This window comes from Poeciliopsis prolifica, unplaced genomic scaffold (assembly GCF_027474105.1).
Source record: "Poeciliopsis prolifica strain line A6 unplaced genomic scaffold, Auburn_PproV2 SCAFFOLD137, whole genome shotgun sequence".
NCBI classification, from domain to species: domain Eukaryota; kingdom Metazoa; phylum Chordata; class Actinopteri; order Cyprinodontiformes; family Poeciliidae; genus Poeciliopsis; species Poeciliopsis prolifica.
The window spans coordinates 430,323-448,498 of NW_026562512.1; the positions used below are offsets into that span (position 1 = coordinate 430,323).

The following is an 18,176-nucleotide window of genomic DNA, read 5'->3' on the forward strand; positions in this document are numbered from 1 at the left end:
AAATTCTACATTTTTTATTCACTTTCAAAGCTTCTTTTTTCCTTTTCATTTTTGAACAAACGTCATGGCTCTAATTTGGCTCTGATCTGAGCGCTTCGTCTTCCACCCACCTGGGCGGCGCTCTTCCTGTCCGGCGTGGCGTAGTGCGCGGCGCAGTGCGCGGCGTAGCCACGCGGCCCCAGCGTGTGGTAGCTGGGGTTGGAGAAGCAGCCGGCGGCGGAGCTGCCGCTGGGAGACGAGTCTGCAGAGGAGAGCAGGCCTGCACACTGCAGCCCTGCTGCCGACGCACATTAACATCCAACATCTGCAGCTGCTGCACGTCAGCCTGACTCACACGCCTGATCCAACCCCACTCTGCATTTCACCTCCAAACAATCCCATGAACACTTGCAGAAACATCCACTGAGTTAATATGGAGAAGCGTTTTTCACATATCATATACAATCATTCAAACTTAAATACTGTTATTAATCATAATTAATAAATATTCCATTAAATAAAAAATGTCTCCAAGAAATGAAAGTGAATATAAAAAAAGCTACTTTTCTAAATTGGGGAGCTGAAGTGGCATTTAATGAGCAGACTCCGCCCCCAGAGAAGACTCCGCCCCCTCATTTGAATATAAAAGCCTGAAATTAAAAAATAAAAGTTCAGCTACTATATTGTGAAGCAGCTTTACAAAATAAAAGCACAAAGAGACTGGCAGCATACAGAAAGATGGAAAAAGAAACAAAAAAAGCAAATAAATCATAAAATAAAATGATTTTATCTTGAAATAAATAAATCTTGATTTTACCAATAAATCCAAAATAAACTAGTAAAGTAAATTACCCATTAAAATATATATAAATGTTTTATTGTGGACAATTATTTATTTTATGAAATATTTATTATTTATTAACATTAATATTTATTTAATTTTGTATGAAATGTCCATGTCCAGATTAAGGCATGTGGTACCGGAGTAACACGAACCCATCAGAACCTCTCCAGAACCTCCTGGTTCTGGCCGGATTCCAGGAAGGAAAACAAGAAATGAGATCCGATCAGGAGGTTTGATCACCATTAACCACACATGAACCTTAAAACCCGGAGAAATCAGCAGGAAGAAGACCCGTCATCTGGTTCTGTTAGGTTCTGGCCGTGTGTGAGCCCCGGCCCGGTTCTGATCCGTCGTACCTGACAGCGAGTAGTCGGTGGAGCCGATGTGCAGGGCGGGGGTGTAGCTGACGCTGGGCGCCTGCTGGCCTTTCTCCCGCTGCCGGTACCGGAACCAGACCACCAGAACCAGCATGGCCATGATGAGCAGCAGCAGGAAGACGATGCCCAGCACGGCGCCGGCCGACTGCCGCTCCGACGCAAGCGCCGGGCTGATCTTGGTGTACGGGTTCAGCTCCTCCATCATCAGGGCGGCTGAGGACACAGGAAGCTGTCAGGGTCCCACGCTTTTATTCTGAAGGAACATTTCCTGTTTGATCAGCTTTTCCATCATTCCTCCACCGCCGTGCTTCACAGATAAAGCATGAGGCTCTGCTCCAGACGTTATGGGATGGAGGTTTGTTTATTTAGCTGTCAAGTCGTCAACAAAGCGCTAAATGTAAACAATAACATGAAGAACGTGTCCACCATCTTGTCTCCAGGGTTTATTAACTATAAAATGACGAGATATGTATTTTTCTGTGGTTTCTGCTGATCTTTGGTTTCGTTTTTAAAAATGAAGCAGAGCCGAGCGGCGCCTCACCCTGGTCGCAGCGGATGCCCTTAAAGCCGATGCTGCAGTAGCAGGTTCCCGTCACGTAGTCGCATGTGGCGTTGTTCATGCACTCGCAGAGCTGCTGGCAGCCGTAGCCAAACGTCCCTGACGGACACTCTGGAAGACAGGAGTCCATGTCTCAAGTGCGTCCAGAAACGCTGAGGAAGACGGCGGGCGGCGGCGACTCACTGAGCTCACAGCTGGGCCCGATGAAACCCGTCCTGCAGGAGCAATGGCCGCTGATGTGATCGCAGTCGGCGCCGTTCTGGCAGCGGCAAACCTCTGAACACTGAACGCCGTAGAAACCCGACGGGCAGCCTGCGGGGGACATGGTGCTTAAAACAAAACCATGCCACACTTTTCAGGTTCCTTAAGAATGCTGAAAGCCACATTTTATTATTGAATATAATAAAATTATTGTTTTGAACAACATAACATGGGGGAAAGTTTTAGAAGCAGCAATTTCTTTCCAAAGAGAGTTTTTAAAAGTTTGGATAATTTATTCTTAAACACCTTAAATTAGAACATCAGTAATTTTCCATTTTCATAGCTGCAGTTTAACAATCTGCCACTAGATGGTGATGTTGTTCCAGCCGGAGCAGAGCAGCTGTGCAGAGATGTTGGGCTCAACCTGTGTGTATGTGTGTGAGTGTGTGTGTGTGTGTGTGTGTCGTACGCTGCGTGCAGTAGAGTCCGGTCCAGCCGGGGCTGCAGGAACACTCTCCGTCCGCGGCGCTGCACTCGGCCCCGTTGTGACAGTTGCACAGCTGCAGGCAGCCTGGACCCCAGGACCCTGCAGGACACGCTGCCAGAGAAACCACAGAGAGCGTTCACAGCAGCCATGTTTAATCTGCTTTAACACCACTCCAGTCCGTTTGTCCAGAAAGTCCGGTTGGTTGGGGAGGTGTGAATACTAATCGACCTCTGACCTCTGATCCTCCTGACCTCGGTCTGGGTTCTGTTAAAGTGAACTCTGGTTGGTTTGAATGCGTATCTGAACACCAGAGAGCTCCAAAAGCAGGAAGTGGACCACAGTGCAGGGCATTCTGGGTAAATACAAAACATGCTAGCCTAGCGCTAGCAGCAGAAATGGCTCCTGGTCTTCATCCAAAGACTCAAGAGAAATCCTCCAGCACTAAACTCTGACGCCTCCATCTTGTTTAATCTGGTGAAACAGGAAGTTGCTCTCAGTGTCTTCAGAGGTTTTAGTGTCGTTTCCTGCAGTGGTTGTTGGTGCAGCGCCCCCACAGGCCAGCAGGAGAACAGGTTGTGAAAGAAAACCGCAGCAGCTAAAAATTGGTCTAAAATCCAACAGATTCTACTGGAGTAAAGACATCCAAACTCGAACCGCAGCTCAACAGGTGTCTGACTCCAACCTGTGAATCATTCCAGCATAAAGAGCTCTGAAACTCAAGAGTTGCTAAAACAATGAATAAGAACCCGGGTACAACATCTGTTACTCTGCGTTTGTCTCTGGGACTTTGACTACACCGATGGGAGGCGCGGTGGTCTGTGTCTTACGTTTGGAGCAGTCGTCTCCGATCCAGCCGGGGAAGCACTGGCAGGAGCCGTCCAGCGGGTTGCAGGTGCCGTTGTTGGTGCAGGCGCAAGCCTCGGCGCAGGCCTTGCCGAACTTCCCGCTGGGACACACTGGAGACACGACGAAGCAAAACCTCTGAGCTCAACGCAAAACTCCACCACTGGAGCTCGACATGAGGAGACGCTTCAAAATGAAAAACGTTTAGCAGGCTGAATGCTGCACCGATGGCTTGCAGCAAGAGGCTTTGACTGGTCCCTCTAACCTGCATTTCCATTCACATTTAGTTATTAACTCATCGGATTTATGATTTTTATGAGGTTCTGATTTTGTTAAGTAAATCCAGACAGAAAATCGACATTCAGCCTTTTAGGGTCTCGGAGTCTCAGAAGCTAAAAAGTTTATATATTAATTAAAAGGAGCCGTTTTCAAGCTTTAACTGAATAACTCACCAATTAGTCCCAAAAAGTAACTGTTATGTGTCGCATTTTTAATTGGTTGACTTTGTATTCCAGAAGGTCTCCAGTTATTATTATATTTTTAATGCTTTATTCTGCATTTCGTAAGATTTTATCCTGAAAACTTTAAGATCCGGGTGGGAATTTTTATCGGCTCTTAATTTAAAATGAAGTTTTGCATCATAAGTCATTTATGTTCAATGACACTTTAAACTCTAATCCTGATTATTAAACAGAATCATTTCTACCAAAACAGGATTAATTTCATTTCATTTTATGTAAATTTTATGTAAATTTTCTCACATTTCTAAGCAGAAAGTATAAAACAGGGGTGTCCAAAGTGTGGTCCGGGGGCCATCTGTGGCCCTGGAAAACTCACCTGCCAACTCAAACTAATAGAAGCAAAAAGAAAACAGCATAATAATAAAAGTATATGTTTTTCTTCATTGACTATAAAAGTGGACTTTGTTAAAGGAAGCAAGTTTTTCTCTCGTCTCTGAAAACAGAAATCCAGGAAAAAATGATTTTAAAGAGACGGTTTGCTATTTTTGTTTGTTTTTTAAACCTGTGGTTTTTCAGATCTAACATGATTTACAGCTCCCTTTTCTACACAAATCACTTTATTAAAATATCATGATTGTTTATGCTGGTAAAAGGAAAAACAAATATAACAAATGTTTATATTTCATTTACTTTCAAATTCTCAGTTTCAAAGATAGAACAGGATATAAAGTGAACCCAGGACTGAGCCCTGAGGGACCCCAAAGGATCCCACAGAAAGTTTGTCTCTGTGGGAAAAAGTCGTTCCTGGTTCAGTGACATGAAGGAGAATTAGCTTCATATCTGAGTCAGAGTGTGAAGCCGCCGGGCCTGAAGCCGCCGGGCCTGAAGCCTCCGGGCCCGAAGCCGCCGGGCCCGAAGCCGCCGGCCCGAAGCCGCCGGGCCTGAAGCCGCCGGGCCCGAAGCCGCCGGGCCCGAAGCCGCCGGGCCTGAAGCCGCCGGCCTGAAGCCGCCGGGCCTGAAGCCGTGGGTGGGACCGCCAGACTCATCACCAGGTGGGTTTGTTGTCGCCTTTCCTCCGGCGGCTAGTGGAGGATAAACTGCCTTCCTGCTGCTAATTACAGCGGTTGGCTCAGAACCTCAACCTGGTTCCTCTGGATCCTGTGCAGAACCTCTGGGTCTGGCAGTGATGCTGAGCTAACAAAGCCGCTGCAGAGCAGCGGGCGCGGCGCGGCGGGCGCGGCGCTCTGGTTGATCACAACCTCCTGATCCTGAATGAGCTCTGATTCAGACTTTAGCTTCGCTGATGACATCCTAACCGCCGCTTACACTTCCTGTTCACCGGCAGCTGGGTCAGGCAGAACCAGAACCAGGAGACCATCAGAAACTGTCGCTCTGCATCAGAGCAAAGGCCAAAGGTCACACTCAAACAGGCTCGTCACCAGAACAAATGTTGCTAAATGATGAATTGGACCAAAAGTTTTTTCTATAAACCATAATATAATCTAGAGTTTTAGATCTAGAGTTATAGATCTCAGAACATTACAGATCTGCTGCTGTTGGATGAATCATCTGGACCTGCCAGGTCTTCTGGTTCTGGATCAACGGAACCAGAACCAGACAGTCCCTTTAAATCAAAGCTTTTGAATGAATGGATTTTGACCAACGTTTGGATGATGAATTTATGTTGTTTCTGCTTTTCATACCTGCATGACGTGTTTATGATGTTTCCAAGTTGCTGAAATGAGCAACAAAAATAAACCTGTGAAAATGTTCTGCAGTAAACTTGCTGCTGATGTTGGACATGTTCTGCAGTGGTGATGATGAGGAGCTGGGTCTTCGTCCTGCTCCCTTAATAAGCCGCAGACTGCAGCCGCTGCTGTGAGCTGCTCATGTTAATTGGCAATAATCAAAAAAAGGCCCAGAGCGCATGAATTTATCATCAGGCTCGTCAGACTCCACAGTATCTGTGTCTCAATATTTTATTAGTGTAACTGAATATAAAAGAGGAATATTACAACCCGGAGCATCAGGAAGTTCGTTTCTACTAAACAAGCAGGCGACGAGATTTTTCTGCTGTTTGGAGAAATAAAAACATTTTTCCACCTGAACTTTTTGTCCTTTTGTCTCCAAAACACAAAAACATCAATCAAAAACTGGAAGCTTTTTATGGGGCTTTCATAATTTTCTGGTAAAAGTTTAACAAGGAAAAAACCAAATTTACCTCTGATTACAGGAAGACTGGAGTTGTTCATCATTGAACTGAATGTTTCCTTTGGTTAAAGGAGGTCAGAGTTCAATCAATCAATCAATTGATTAATCATATGTGATTAGTTGTTAGACTTTGGGGTTTTTCTGACCTTGGTTGCAGAGGGAGCCGAAGAATCCGCTGAGGCAGTCGCAGCGTCCGGTGACGTGGTGGCAGGCGCCTCGCTGTGGACGCACTGAGGACACGGCTGGCTGCAGCGCAGGCCGTAGGACCCTGGGGAGCAGGCTGCAGAGGAAGCACAGATCAGCTGATCTGACCAATCCGCGTCCTGCTGCTGGAGGGTCTCAGGTTCTGACCCAGACTCATTCGTCAAGCTTTTAATTTGCTTTAATTGATGTTGGTCTAAGTGGCAAGCTGTTCTCCTGCTTCTGCTTCCTCCTAATTAGGATAATTACTTCAACTGTGAACTGAGGAGCCTTAAATCTCCCACTGATCCACAGAGAGGCCAGGAAACCACAGAGATCCAGATCCACCAGAACCGCCAGGAGCAAACAGGAAGGAGCAGAACACCTGACCAGACAGGAAGCTAACAGGAAGGAGCAGAACACCTGACCAGACAGAAGCTAACAGGAAGCTAACAGGAAGAGCAGAACACCTGGACCAGACAAGAAGCTAACAGGAAGCTAACAGGAAGGAGCAGAACACCTGGACCAGACAAGAAGCTAACAGGAAGCTAACAGGAAGGAGCAGAACACCTTAACCAGACAGGAAGCTAACAGGAAGCTAACAGGAAGGAGCAGAACACCTGAACCAGACAGGAAGCTAACAGGAAGCTAACAGGAAGGAGCAGAACACCTGAACCAGACAGGAAGCTAACAGGAAGGAGCAGAACACCTGGACCAGACAAGAAGCTAACAGGAAGCTAACAGGAAGGAGCAGAACACCTGGACCAGACAAGAAGCTAACAGGAAGCTAACAGGAAGGAGCAGAACACCTTAACCAGACAGGAAGCTAACAGGAAGCTAACAGGAAGGAGCAGAACACTGAACCAGACAGGAAGCTAACAGGAAGCTAACAGGAAGGAGCAGAACACCTGAACCAGACAGGAAGCTAACAGGAAGCTAACAGGAAGGAGCAGAACACCTGGACCAGACAAGAAGCTAACAGGAAGCTAACAGGAAGGAGCAGAACACCTTAACCAGACAGGAAGCTAACAGGAAGGAGCAGAACACCTGGACAGACAAGAAGCTAACAGGAAGCTAACAGGAAGGAGCAGAACACCTTAACCAGACAAGAAGCTAACAGGAAGCTAACAGGAAGGAGCAGAACACCTGAACCAGACAAGAAGCTAACAGGAAGCTAACAGGAAGGAGCAGAACACCTGGACCAGACAAGAAGCTAACAGGAAGCTAACAGGAAGGAGCAGAATAGAAATTTCTTTTGCATCAAATCAGGAGAAATTTTGATAAAAAAGTTTCCTGCTCAATTCCAGGAAATATTTTCATATTCAATGACAAAAATAAATAAAAAACTCTGAAATAAATGAAAAGTCAAATTAATAAAAAACTAGATGAAAAATAATGTAAAAACGTAAAAATAAAATAATTACGAATAAATAAAAAATAAATGTAGGTTTGAAAATAAGAAACTAAAAATAACATACAAGAAATAAGGTTAAAAATGTAAAAAGAGGAAAAAATAAAAATATAAAATATGTAAAAAACCCAAAAACAAAAAGCTTAACTAATGACATAAATAAAAAAAAATAAGGTAATAAATTCAAATGACTAAAGATGCAGGTAATGTAAATGAAATAAAAGTGAATAAAAGCTGCGTTTACTTGTCCTGCAGTTGGTGCCGTGGAATCCTGCAGCACAAACGCAGCCGCCGTCCTGCGGGGCGCAGGAGCCGCCGTTCTCACAGGAGCAGCTGGACGAGCAGTTTGGCCCCCAGAGGCCCTCAGGGCACACGCTGTCGCAGTGGACGCCTGCAGGAGCAACACATGGTCCACTGAAGAGGTTCTGGTTCTGATCGGTGTCAAACTGTGGCGGCTCGGCCCGGTTCTGATCCGTTTCATCTCCACTGCAGGAGCCATTAAAGGTTGAAACAAACCGGCACCGAGCGGCGGATCGATCCGCCGCTGAAAATAGTCCTGAACCGATGGAGCGTCCACTCTGCGGCTTACTGGGAGGAATGGGAGGGAAATGGTTTTTTAATGGTGCGACAGGAAGGCGGTGAAAACGCGGCGGCCATTTGTCATCTGGATTTATCACAGATTAGTTCGGTTGACGTCAGGAAGGAGAACATCCTGAATCTTTAATGGGAATAATAGAAAACAGAGTCTCATCCAGAACCGGTCCGATAGATCGGAATCAGAACCAAATCGATACCAACGATTCTCCAAAACTTCCGAACGTTCTCACACCTGGGCCTGAAACCTCAGAACATCCGTGTTCTGATCAACCCGTTTCCTGCTGAAGAAAAGTTTCCCCACAGCATGAAGCTGATGAACCGGACCTGCAACCGGCCCAAGACAAACATTTGGACTCATTTTGTTTTTATCAAATTCTCAGGAAAACCAAACTGAGTTCCACTGACTAGAACTAAAATAAATCTGCTTGTGTGATTTTCACTTTGTTTCTTATTTAATAGAAAACTGCAAAATGAAAGTTTGTGAGGATTTGAGGTGGAAATGCAGTTTGTTAATCGGAGGATTCAGATCTAATTGTGGGTTCATATTTAAAAATGTAGAAAAGAAACTTTATTGTCTCAGACCAAAACATCTGGGACAGACTGTTGGACCTGAGAAGCACGGTGGTGGAGGTATGATGTTCTGGGTTGCTGGATCAGAAAGTTCAGTTATAATTATACTAATGAAATATTTCCCAGAGTGAGTCAGTCTTGTTTTGTTTGGATCCAGACTGAAATATTTTGCAGTAATTTTGGTTTTGCTTCATTCTCCCTGCAGTGTCTCCGTCTTTCATCAGCCTTACATCGACTGCGCCGCGTCTCTCCGGGCCTCTGGAGGCAGAAACAAAAGGCCGGATCAGAGCCGCCGCCGCCGCTCACCGGGGGACGGCGCCCAGGAGACGCCGCCCACATCCGGTCCGCCAGCAGAACGGAGGCGGCGCCGCTCGCTACAGAACCCGAGCCTGAACCCGAGCCTGAACCCGAGCCTGACGGCGTTACGTTCAAACATCACGGCAGTGAAAGATTCCTCAATGAAAGTTCAGCAGAACATTCAGCAGGAAAGCAGAACTGAAGATTCTGACCCGGTTCAGGTCGTAAAAAAGCCTCCGGGCAGATCCAGAGAAAGAGTTTCAGTTTCTCATCATTTCACTATTTATCACACTTCCTGTCTCCAGCTCATCCGAAACGTCTCACTGTGCAGCGAAACATGACAAATAACAAATAAAGTGGAGTCAAATCAAGGGTCAACGACCTTTATGACCCCAAGAGGCGATTTTACCTCCGAACAAGTGAAACTAAATCTGTTCAGACGCGCCGAGCTGGGGATTCATTTCTGCTTTTGAGCGATCTGATTGGACGCTGACACTAATATGGTTTGTTGCACTAAAAGCAGTTAGCTTGTCAGTGAAGCTATGCTACCCAATAGCATAGCTAACCAATCTGTTAGCATTTTAATGCTAACAGATGCTATCGCTAACGCTGTTGTCCAAATTCACATTTTTAAAAAACAAATTATTGATAGAAAAACCAGGTTTGAACTGCTGGTTGAACTTTGACCTGTTCAGAGCTGCTGCAGCTCTCAGATTCTCCGCTGACCGGAGGATCCAGGCGGCTGAAACGTTTGTGTGAAGTTATTGACGGCGACTCGGCCTCAGAGCCGCTCCGGCCTGAATCTCCATCAGGTTTGGAATTATTGGTTTTGAATGTTGGTGTGTCGCATCGATCTGTTGTCTCCTCTCTCTGATGTTTCGCTCCCTGCTGGGATGAATTTTCCTCCACATCAGCAAAAAAAAGATTTTCCAAGAAAATAAATGCTGAGACAATTATCCGATGAAATCATCCGTTTCCTCCAGAATCTGCAGCGTCCGACGAGCAAAGAGTTTTCAGATCCGTCATCAGAAGAGCTGCTTATTGTTTATCTACACAGAGCATCGCTGTGATAATCTGATCTCACCGATCTAATCACACAGAGGACCAGAGAGGAGGAAGCAAACCGATCTGAGTTCAAACAAAAGATTCATTTTCATTAAAAATGCTGAACTTTATTCTTTATTCAGGAACTCTGAATAAAATCCAGTTTATGTTTTTTTGTTTTTGTTTTAATGTTTTACTGCAAGGATTTTTATTTTCTCCTTCACTCTATTACTGACATTAATGTGGAATCATTTTTTGCAGTTTTTGTGGACGATGTATCGCAACACAAACGTTTCATGTTAGTCGATTTTGATGAGAATTGATTCGTTTTTTGTTTTAAATATTTGACATGTTGCCAAACTGGAGTTATGTTTCTCCATGTTGTTTTTGTTTTGAAGCAGTTCTGAGACACGGTGGGAAACTTGAAACTGCTGCTGCGCCGGTAACTCAACATGTCGTTGCTAGGCAACTAAAGAGCGAGAGCGTTGATGCCACTAACCAAACTTAGCAGGTAATGAGTGGTAAAGCGATTCCTCTGCCTACATCTCCCAGAATGCTGTGCAGTTCTGTCAGAGTTCAGTGGATGTTCTGTATATTGGATATTCTACCAGATATAATATTTACTGATATTGATCGCGTGTTCATCATGATTGTTATTGGTTTATTGTTCATCAAAACGTCCTGATTGTGAATCAGAGCAAACAGAAAACTCGGTTTGCTTAGTTTTGTTTACATGGCGGCTAAATGTGACTGGGCGCTAACGCTAGCTAAAATGAGAAACAGATTTTTAAACAGTTCAATTTCAATTGGATCGTTGCTAAAAGTTAGACTTCCTGCCAGAACTCACCGGTCCAGCCTGCGAGGCAGCGGCAGGTTCCTGTCAGCGGGTCGCAGCCGTCAGCATGGAGACAGTCGCACGTCTCCCTGCAGTCCAACCCGTAGGACCCGTCCTGCGAGCAGAACCAGGACGACACGACAAAAAAGGTCCAGAACCAACCAGAACCTGATCAGCTCCATTCATTCAGACTTTATAGCTTTAAAATTCAAACATAAAGAGTTTCAACAAGTCAGAACCGCCATCTTGGTAGGCAAACGCAGCTCCAGCATGGATGAACATTAATACTCCAGACCCAAGAGAGAGAAAGATCAACAACATCGATGCTGTCTGCTGCCTCCAAGATGGCTGTCAGCTCATCGCAGGAGAAAGACGTTCGGCCTTACGGGACAGAGGTCGTCGCAGTATCGGCCCCTCCAACCCGCTGAGCAGGTGCAGGAGCCGTCGACGGGGTCGCAGGCCGCCTCGTTGGCGCATCGACACGTCTGGTTGCAGCTGGAGCCCCAGGAGCCGCTGGAGCAGGGGATGGAGCAGTCCACGCCCTGCCAGCCTGGGGGCGGAGACAGGGAACGTCAGGGAACGCCAGGGAACGCGAGGGAACGCCAGGGAATCTCAGGGAACGCCAGGGAATATCAGGGAACATCGGGGAACGCCAGGGAACGTCAGGGAACGCCAGGGAATATCAGGGAACGCCAGGGAATATCAGGGAACATCGGGGAACGCCAGGGAATATCAGGGAACGTCAGGGAATCTCAGGGAACATCAGGGAACGCCAGGGAATATCAGGGAACGCCAGGGAACGTCAGGGAATGCCAGGGAACATCAGGGAATGCCAGGGAACATCAGGGAATATCAGGGAACGTCAGGGAATATCAGGGAACATCAGGGAACGTCAGGGAATATCAGGGAACGCCAGGGAACATCAGGGAACGTCAGGGAACGCCAGGGAATATCAGGGAACGTCAGGGAACGCCAGGGAATATCAGGGAACGTCAGGGAATATCAGGGAACGCCAGGGAATATCAGGGAACGTCAGGGAATCTCAGGGAACGTCAGGGAACGCCAGGGAATATCAGTGAACGCCAGGGAACATCGGGGAACACCAGGGAATATCAGGGAATGTCAGGGAACACCAGGGAATATCAGGGAACGTCAGGGAATATCAGGAAACGCCAGGGAATATCAGGGAACATCAGGGAACACCAGAGAACGTCAGGGAACATCAGGGAATGCCAGGAACATCAGGGAACGTCAGGGAACACCAAAGAACGTCAGGGAATGCCAGGGAATATCAGGGAACGCCAGGGAACATCGGGGAACGCCAGGGAACGTCAGGGAATGTCAGGGAACATCAAATACAATGTTTGATTTGTTGATGAGTTTTTCTACAGACTCAACTAGAAATCCTGGAAGATGCTTCAGAAAAATATCTGCACATGTATAAAAAGTGAATAATAAGCTGAAATTTAACCCTATAGGTTTGTCTTGTTTCTTGTTTTATGTACGTTTTTGACTCGAATGTGGAAAAGTTAAAAATGAGCAAAATAAACAAAAATATAAATCCTTCTAATATTAAAGTGATTTATTTATTTTGACCAACTTTAAACCAACAACGAACTTCATTCATTTGACTTTTTTCATTTTGCTTTTGCTTCTGAAGCAAAGCATTAATAAATGAAATGAAAATGATTCATTTCAAATATGAAAAACAAATTAGGAACTTTGTGTGCAGCTTTAAACCAGAAACTAAACGAGAATCTGATGATTTAGTGAAACAAATCCTGGTTGTATCAGATTATCTCTTTGACTCGTGGCCTAGTCAAAGCATGAACTTAAGCATGCTGTTCTTGCTGGAAAACGCTCCAGTGTGTTTAATTTAAATCATTTCAGCAGAGTGGGGTCAAAGTTCATCCTCAGACACTGCGGCTGGTTCTGGTGTCGGTTTTTAGTCCGACCTGCTTTTCTCTCTTTGTTTTCATTCAGCTTCAGAATCTACATTTATTTATTATTCATAAATTTATCAAGCTGCTTTCTGATCACTGATGTTTTCTTCTAGTGTCTGTTTTCTGCAAAACTTCTGCAGTGAGATAACTGGACCAAAAGCAGGCCAGAACCAGAACCCCTTTAATTACCTTTGTTCCCCACGCAGAATCTGAGCCACGTTAATCTTTAAACAGCCAGAAATTAAAAGACAGAAACACAGAAATCCATGGGCAACGTTAGAGCTGGAACTCGGTGCAGAAGGACCCGGCCGTTTGGACCCAGAACCAGAACCGGGGGGAATCGGGCCGTTTGGACTCGGAACTAGAACCGGGGGGAATCAGGCCGTTTGGCAAAGCGCAGCCTGACCTTCTGTGCAGACGCAGGCGCCGTCCACATGCGAGCACGACGCCTGGTGGCGGCAGGCGCAGGCGGCGGAGCAGTTGTTGCCATGCCGACCCGGAGGACAGCTGATGGAGCAGTCGTCTCCCTGGCAACGACAGAAACAAGGTTATGAAAGCATCTCAGCAACAAAACATCATAAAAACATCAATGATAAATATTACGTTTATCATTAAAATCATAACCAAATATCAGATTTGCTGGTTTTTGTTCCACTGGATGCGTTTCCATAGAAACGCTGAAATTTAAATTTAATAAAATAAATTCACTTATATAAACAATTTCAAAAAACCCTGATGTAACAGCAGGAAGTTACTACAGCCGAAAACCACGAAGAAGACAACAGGAAGTAGTCTTCTTCATGGTTTGTAGTTTGTTGCGTCACAATCCATTCAATCCAATTCAACCTGTTGAATCCATCATTGTTCTGTAAAATGGCCGACAACAGAGTCCCCAAAGCGCCGCGCACAAAGCCGCCCCCAAGTGGGCGGGGCTTGTTGCGCTGACGTCTCCTCTCATTGGCTGACAGATGATGAGCTGACTCGACATCTTTCCTCTTCAACTTTGTTTGTGTTCGGTTTCTGCAGCGAGTCGGAACCAGACCGTCTGGGATGGAAGCCGCTTGAGTTTCCGGCGGAGCGCTGAGGAGTTTCCTGTGAAAACGCTCATGGCGGCGTTTGGTTTGTTGGCTGATGGCGCCACGATGCGGCCGCAGAATCAGCCTCATTCCGGCCGCTGCTGCATTGATCAGCACATAAACTCTGTTAATTAAAGCTGCGCTTCCAACCTGCTGCTTTAAATGACTATTAATCTAATATTCACAAAGCCGGGCGGCGCGCAGGAGAGGACTTATTAAAAGTTGGTGAATTAAGGACTTTATAAAAACTTGGTTATAAATAACCTGCATGGGCTCAATAATTAAAACCATCAAGGGGCGACAGGTGACCTGCTGCAATAATTACAGACGGATCAATAGATCCTGATATTTATCATCTATTCAGGACTTTTCACTGTTTCACCAGGAAACAAATTAAACCCACAGATTTCTGGGCAATAAATAAGTTAATATTTTAACGCTGTTTATCTTTTAATTAAAGGGTAGAAGTGAAAACGTGTCCAGCTCGTCTTGATGGATGTCCACCTGCAGAGACTGCAGGATGTTTCTGAAAGGTGCGGCAGGTTAATGAGGACGTCCGTCAGTTCGCCTGGAAATCTGAGGAAAGAATCACTAAATTAAAGACCAGGCAGAGAGAAACGACGAGCGAGACGAGAGGAAACACAAGAATAAAGTCAGCAGAAGAACAACACTCTCACCAGAGGAAAGGCATCAATTTAGCAGAAAAAGTCGTTTTAACGGAAGATGTTAAAAGATTAAATATTTCCTTATTTTTAAAATTGGTACCAAAGAAAAACTTCACAAAATGCTCAACGTTCCTCATTAATACTTCATCCTACTGACATTATTCTGGTAATATGAGCTGATTCTTTTATTATCATTATATTTTTCTTGAATTATCATGAATTTGTTATCATGCTAACATACAAATGTTAGCATAGCGTTTCCAGATACTGTCCTGAATGAAGACGCTGCAACAGAAAAATGAAATTTCAGACGTTTGTTGACTCATAAATCAGTTTAGACACAAAAACATAAAAGTTTCTTTTCTTTTAATTTGATTAAATCGACTCTAATGTAGAATCAGCCTCAACTTCTTATTCCTTATTAAATAACTCAGATCAACAGGACTGAAACATGTTTGTACATAAATTACACAAAAAAAGAAAAATAAAGCAAGAACAGGATGTAAATGTTGTCAGTTTTAATTAAATTCTGTGTTTTTTCTATGACTTTAAACTCCTGGCAAATAAATGCTACAAATATTTATTTCCACTTAAAAACGAATCAATTGGCAAATTAAATTCGCAAAGGTTAGAGAGACGCCGACCTTCCTGCGGATCAAAGTTGTGCGATTCGTTAAAGGCGGAAACATTTAGACGCAGCTTTGCTCCACTTCAGAGGCAAACTGAGGGAACTAACAAGGCGTCTGCTGATGGTGGAGGAACAGAGTTTGGACCTCAGGTCAGAGGCGGCCATGTTTACAGGTATCGACCTGACCGTCCGAACTGGTGACAATACTCCAAATAAATCCCGTTTAAAGCCGGTTCCTCATCCACATCGGGCAGCTTCAGCTCCATCAATTCTCCGTGAATCAATAACTCTGATAAACCAAATGCACATTCATCTGCGGCGCCGTCCTGCTTTCATCTGCTGAAATCTCTGATGTTCTCGGCCCAATTAGAGGCACTGCGGCGGCCTGCGTCTGGCCGGGGGCCCCGGAGGGCATCGGGGGGCATTGGGGGCAGCGAGGGGCATCGAGGGGCAGCGGGGCCAGTGGGGGGCCCCGGAGGGCCTCGGAGGGCATCGAGGGGCATTGGGGGGCAGCGAGGGGCAGTGGGGGTTCCCGGAAGGGCCGCGGAGGGCAGCGGGGCCACGGAGGGCATTGGGGGGCATCGGGGGGCATTGGGGGACAGCGAGGGCATCGAGGGGCAGCGAGGGGCATCGAGGGGCAGCGGGGCCAGTGGGGGGCCCCGGAGGGGCATCGGGGGCAGTGGGGGGCAGCGAGGGGCAGTGGGGGGCCCCGAGGGCTGCGGAGGGCAGCGAGGGGCCCCGGAGGGCATTGGGGGGCATTGGTGGACAGCGAGGGGCAGTGGGGGGCCCCGGAGGGCATTGGGGGGCATTGGGGGTAGCGAGGGGCAGTGGGGGGCCCCGGAGGGCCGCGGAGGGCAGCGAGGGGCCCCGGAGGGCATTGGGGTAGAGGGGCAGTGGGGGGCCCCGGAGGGCCGCGGAGGGACACACACACTCTAAACTAACCCGCAATCACTTCACAGCTTTTCAAATAAAAAGCTCAACGTGTTTCAGCTAATAGAAATAAACTTTAGTGTTTCATTAGGATTTTATGCAACAGAACAACAAAATAATTACCTAAAATGATTCATGGTTTTAATTTTTATAAATGGGAACATGTTAGAATGAATATTTATAAATAAACAAAATGTTTGTGTGTAAATAATTTCCCTCTTGGTGTTGAAACACATAATTAAAACAATTACTGGATAAGAAATGTATGAAACAACCATAAAACTCATTGGTTTCCATATAATCACCGTTTCCAAGAGCCAGTTTTTAAAATGTTTTCTGCATGAATAAATGATGTTGCTCTGAATTACATTCAATAGATGAAGTGGCTTCATCACAGCAGATCAACGGTTCTGCAAATATTTATCATTTTGAATCTGTTCTTCAACCATCGGACCGGAGCAAAGTGTTATTTTACCCGGCTTTACAACGGCCACTGTGGATGCTAACATTAGCATTAGCTGCTACATGCTTAGCATTGAGATGCTATTTTAAGCTAGGCTAACTCCTTGGTGTTTTCCAGCGCCCAATCAGATCGTTCAGAAGCAGAAATGAACCTGCAGCTCTGCTGTTAGCGAATGTAGCTGTGCATCAGATTTTAGGGACGTACCAGAAACACACGACTTCAAAGGTTCCAGCAAGAACCTTCTTTTTTTATTAAATGTAATTAAAATGTTTAAAACATGAAAATCTACTTAATTAATTCATTGAAATCAATTTATTGAAGTATAATAGAATACATTTATATTTACAATATATTTAAAATGTTACTGTGTAATAAAGTCACAGTTCAGTTTGTGGAGCTAAAAACAAATTTGATTAAAATCTGACATAATTCAAAGACTTTGGCAACATAAAAACAAACGTTCAGTTTGTTTAGTTGATTTGGACTGAAAGTAAAAAAAGTTGTTGACTGGATTTGATCACAGTTTGAATGTTCTGGACCATCTGATGTGACGATATTAAAATATCTGTAATTAATTGATAAAGCTCCAGTGGAAACATTTTCAGGAAACCTGGCATCGAGTCGATAACGTTACAGCAACCTCTCCTCCTGAACGAGAGACGATCATTTCCTGTCACACCTGCTCTCCAACTCGGCTCCTCGCACATGAAACTAAACAAAACAGAAATTATTTTAATATTTGCAATAAAAACCCATATTTTCTGTCGTCTGGAGGAGATCTGAAGCTGAGCATGTTTTCTGAAAGGTTGTTTTTTTCTTCCCCTCGTTACTCTGACCTGCAGCTCCTGCTGAGTCAGCGGGGTCCAGCAGCTGCACGCATTCCCTGCACCTGCATGCGAAGGCGTCGCTCAGGAACAAGCTCCATTCTTCACAGCAGAGACGCAGCTCCAGTGTTTCTGAGGAAATCCCTTTGATTTGTTGCAGCCGTTTGCCGCGATCGGACCGGCGGCTGATGCAATCCGGTGAGACGCGGCGCGTCTGACAGCCGTTCATTAGACCGGGTCGAGTCAACAGCAGCGCATCAAAGCTTCCACCCAGAAGAAAGAAAACTTTCCCTCCGCTCATTATTTATCGCCTCATCAACTAATGACGGCTGAAGTTAAGAGCAGAATTTACTAAATTACACAGAGTTAAAAGTTGATCTGTTGCATTATGGGTAAGCAACAAAAAGCTTTTCTGAACGTTTAAATATGCAGAAAATAAAGCAAATGAAACTTGTTGGTTTCAAAACAAACAAATCACAAATATCTTAACAATAATGCATAAAACACCAGGAGAGATTATTAAGAATGATGATAAAAGATGTTTTAAACTGTTCGCTTCATTTTAAATCAATCTAAAACTAAAACTCTTTCCACATCAATGTGGAAGATAAAAAAATCATTTCTGCCTTAAAAATGACAAAACTAAATGAAAACACACAACAGTGTCCTGTAAAAGAAACGATGAAGAAATGAATATTATCATTCCTGCTGCTCTGTCACATTAAATCCACTGAAGTTTGATGAGATTAAA

The 18,176-nt window shown here is 45.2% G+C and overlaps 1 pseudogene; it reads right to left on the minus strand.

Moving 5' to 3' along the window:
* LOC129355515 (multiple epidermal growth factor-like domains protein 11) overlaps positions 1 to 18,176 on the minus strand; it is an 82,262-nt pseudogene that overhangs the window by 3,543 nt on the left and 60,543 nt on the right.